Source organism: Echinops telfairi, unplaced genomic scaffold (assembly GCF_000313985.2).
Source record: "Echinops telfairi isolate 266 unplaced genomic scaffold, ASM31398v2 ScPeMD7_7469;HRSCAF=8507_0, whole genome shotgun sequence".
In the NCBI taxonomy this organism is placed as follows: Eukaryota; Metazoa; Chordata; class Mammalia; order Afrosoricida; family Tenrecidae; genus Echinops; species Echinops telfairi.
The window spans coordinates 23024500-23029086 of record NW_022111372.1 but is presented as its reverse complement, the minus strand read 5'-3'; the positions used below and the strand labels follow the sequence as shown (position 1 = coordinate 23029086).

The 4587-nt window shown below is 42.2% G+C and overlaps 1 pseudogene; it reads left to right on the top strand.

Annotated features, from left to right (window-relative positions):
- The first annotated feature begins 2653 nt into the window (after positions 1 to 2653).
- Positions 2654 to 3624, top strand: LOC101648698 (annotated as a pseudogene).
- Positions 3625 to 4587: the final 963 nt, after the last annotated feature.

Sequence of the window (4587 nt, the reverse complement as noted above, 5' to 3'; positions counted from 1 at the left end):
ACAGTAAACGTATCAGAAGGCAGATTTGCATCTCACAGACATACATACACCAAATAGGGGGTATAGCTCTTAGAAACAAATCATCAGAAGTGGAGGCTCTAAAGCAAAAAGAGAAGAGCAAAGTATCCAAGCACAACTCAATATAGACTCACTGCTGGCCGTGTGGCTGAGACGCAGTCATTTATAGCAGGCGTTCAGCTTTATTTATCACCACAGCACAACAGCTTCTTTGTTATCATTTTAAAAATCAAACATTAAGGAAGCCCTTAGATGCCAGCCCCATCCACTGCTCCACAGGTGCAGAACTTGATGACAACACAAAGGTGAGGCGGTTCAACCAAGGTCATGCACCTGCTAAATGCCAGGGCAAGACCTGATCCCAGGTCTCATGGCAACCAAAAATCAAACCAAACTCACTGCCAGCAAGTACATCCTGACTCATAGCAACCTCTTGCCGCAACCTAATATCTGTCCCTCAACAAATATTTATAAAAGGCTGGACAATAATAAAATAACCAAGTACAGCACTTTTGCATAATGCAAATGAAGAAGCTGGTTTGAGGAACAGAAAGTTGGTTAAATTTGTGCACCTACACCAAGCCCAGAGAGAAAGTGGAATACTTAAAATAGGAGAGGAAAGTCACTTCCAGTGAGATGTACAGCGTTCTCTTCTACTCTGAGTGATAATGGGGTTGCCTGTCGAACGTCTTATACTCAAACTGTAAAGTGTAAAATAAACTTCTAGAATATGCCATAAAATAAGCTGATGTTCCCCTTGCAGAGGGGTCTCGGGGAGGAGATGAGCCAGTCAGGGTGAGATGTAACAACGATGAAAAATACAACTTTCCTCTAGTTCCTAAATGTTTTCCTCCCGCTCCCACTACCATGACTCAAATTCGACCTTGCAAGTTTGGCTAGACCAGAGGATGTACACTGGTACAGATAGGAACTGGAAACACAGGGAATCCAGGGCGGATGAGCCCTACAGGACCAGTGGTGTGAGTGGCGAAACAAGGAGGGTAGAGGGAAAGTGGGTAGGAAAGAGGGAACCAATTACAAGGAACTATATGTGACCTCCTCCCTGGGGGACGGACAACAGAAAAGTGGGTGAAGGGAGACGTCAGACAGGGAAACATATGACAAAATAACAATTTATAAACTATCAAGGGCTCATGAGGGAGGGCGGAGTGGGGAGGGAGGGGAAAAATGAGGACCTAATGCCGGGGGTTTAAGTGGAGAGGAAATGTTTTGAGAATGAGTTTTGAGAATGATGTACAAATGTGCTTTACACAATTGATGTGTGTATGGATTGTGATAAGAGTTGTATGAGCCCCTAATAAAATGATTTTTTTAAAAGAAAAGAGTTAGATAAATAGAAAGGAAAAAGTAAGATGGTGGATTTTTTTCTTCATGTATACCAGAAATTACATTAAATAAATGAGTACCAATTGCTGTTGAAAAAAAATAAATAAATAAGCTGATGTGTGCACAGTTCAATCATTTACAAAAGCATTCTGATGGGAACTAGCTTTGTCCGCTGGTCTTCACAACAATTCTATGTGGTGCTAAGAGGACTTCATCCTTATCCCCACCCCACAGCTGAAGAGATTAAGGTTCAGAGAAATCATATGAACCTAAAGGCATAGAGCTGAATCTTGAATCTCAGACTGCCGCACTCTTTCTTTAAAAGATATTGGCTTGAACAAAAGTCGTGTCCCCCAACAAGGCAGTTCAGCAGGGCATCCACAGGGAGCTGCTAGAAATTCAAGTCAGCTATCGAATAGGTAGGCATGAGGAGCATCACTGCTCATGTCTGGTGGATCCTGGCTGAAAGCAGGGAATGCCAGAAAGCTGCTAGCCTATATTTTATCAGCCATGCAAAGATGTTTGACTGTGCGGGTCGTAACAAACTGTGGATAGCATTGTGACAAACGGGAATTCCAGAACATTTCATTGTGCTCATGTGGAACCTACACATAGATCAAGAAGCAGTCATTCCGATTGAAGAAGGTGTGTTAATCTGGGTTGACTAGAGAAACAAATTCATAGACACTCATATGTGTGTATAAGAAAGAGCTTTATTAAAAGAGTAATTGCATTTTAAAAAAATGCAGCCCAGTCCAGATCAAACAAAGCCTTAGGTCCGATATTAGTCGATATGTCCAACACCAATCTGTAAATTCCTCTTCAGACTCACACAACATGTGCAATGATGCTGAATGCAGGAAGATCATAGGCCAGTGGGTGGAAAATATTGTGGATCCAGTGGTGGTAGAAGTATCTCAGTGCTGGTGTGGGTCTCCATGTGGCTCCTCCAGCTCCAGGGCTCTGGCTCTCTCGGTGTAGCTCCATGTGGCTTGTCAACAGAAATGTCTCTCAGGGAGAGTGTGTATGTTCTGCCTCCAGTGGGCTATTTATCTCCTTAGCACCTACCAATGAGGTCATCAAGCAGTGAGTTGATTCACAGGGTAAACTCCACCCCTTCACTCTTAATAGTCTCAAGTTGGCACCAGATTACAAAACTACCACACAAGGTTAAAAATGGCTTTAGGTTGGTGAGCTCAGTGGTGGGTGGATATCTGTGACCTGCAGCAGCTGGTATAGGGGGCCAATGAGAACGAAAGGTGGACCGAGTCGGCCTGCGGTAGGGACCATGATGGCCCATGCCAGGCAATGGCGCTTCATGGAGAGCGACCCGGGGGTCTTCATGGAGCTCATTAAAGGATTCGGTTGTAAAGGAACCCAAGTAGAAGAAATACGGAGTTTGGAGCCTGAGAATTTTGAAAACTTAATGCCGGTTCATGGATTAATTTTTCTTTTCAAATGGCAGCCAGGAGAAGAACCAGCAGGCTCTGCAGTTCAGGATTCCACACTTGACACAATATTTGTTTGCCAAGCAGGTAATTAATAATGCTTGTGCCACGCAAGCCCTAGTAAGTGTATTATTAAACTGCACCCATCAGGATGTCCATTTAGGAGAACCATTATCAGAGTTTAAAGAATTTTCACAAAGTTTTGATGCAGCTATGAAAGGCTTGGCCCTGAGCAATTCAGATGTGATTCGACAAGTTCACAACAGTTTCGCCAGACAGCAAATGTTTGAATCGGATGCAAAGACATCAGCAAAAGAAGATGCTTTTCGCCTTGCCAGTTACGTTCCTGTGAATAGAAGGCTGTCTGAATTAGATGGGTTAAGAGAAGGACCAATTGATTAGGGGCATGCAATCAAGATGACTGTGAGGCCCGTTGTAGAAAAATGAATACAAAAGTACAGCGAAGGTGAAATTAGATTTCACTTAGTGGCCATTGTCTCTGACAGAAAAATGATATATGAACAGAAGATTGCAGCGTTGCAAAGACAACTCGCTGAGGAGGCACCCATGGATGCAGATCAGGGTACCAAAATGTTCAGTGCTATCCAATCAGAGGTTGCCAAAAATCAGATGCTTATTGAAGAAGTACAAAATTTTAAAAGATATAAGATTGAAAATATCGGAAGGAAGCACAAGTGTCTGCCTTTCATTACGGAATTGTTAGACTTTAGCTGAACACCAGCAGTTAATACCACTAGGAGAAAAGGCAAAAGAAAAACAGAATGCAAAGAAAGCTCAAGAAACCAAATAAAGAGGATACATTGTGATGTGTACATATTTGTAATTCTAAAATTACTTTCTTGAAAACTTTTACAAACTTTGAGAAACATTCTACTTGCCCCAATGCATGTTTCCCAAAAGCAGCAGTCTTGTCTCAAATGCATGGATTCATAAACCTTTTCCTACGTGAATCATGAGCATGTAATGCATACTAAATAAAAGTGATATAAAGATTTTTAAAATGGTGTTAAATCAGAAAGGGGTGCATCAGGATTATATCCTTTCACCATACTTATTTGATCTGTATGCTGTGTAAATAATCCAAGAAGTTGCACTGTATGAAGAAAAACATGACATCAGGCTTGGAAGAAGGCTCATTAACAACACACAACATGTAAATGACTCAACTTTACTCATTGAAAGTGAAGAGACTTAAAGCTCTTACGGATGAGAAGTAGTATGGATTATACTTCAACATAAAGAAAATGAAAATCGTCCCAACTCGACCAATGAGCAACAGATTGAAGTTGTCAAAAATTTCATTTGGCTAAGATCCAAATTCAAGCACATGGAAGCAAAACTCAAGACATTAAGCAACAGATAATCAACCATAAGAGACTAAAAGGCAGCATTTGCCCAGGGATAAAGCTCACAAGGCAGCAGGGAATAGGGAGGAAGGGGCACCAGGACACAACGGAAAGATGGCCTCCGGGAATGGCTCTAGTTCTAGGTCAGAAGGGTGTCTTAGAGCCACACTCGTAGGAGTTTCTGAAGTTTCTGTCAGACTGTAAGGGTGGTGGGGTTTTTTGCGTGTGTGAATTTGATTTTTCGTTTTACACTTTTATCCAATTCTGTCCAGGACCCTCTGCTGTGATCCCATTCAGAGGAGTCAGTATAGGTAGCTGGATGCCATCTAGTTCTCTTGGTCTCTGGTCATGCAAGCTGTGGTTCCTGTGGTCCATAGGCCTTTGGACCAGTTGCTTAACTGGTGATG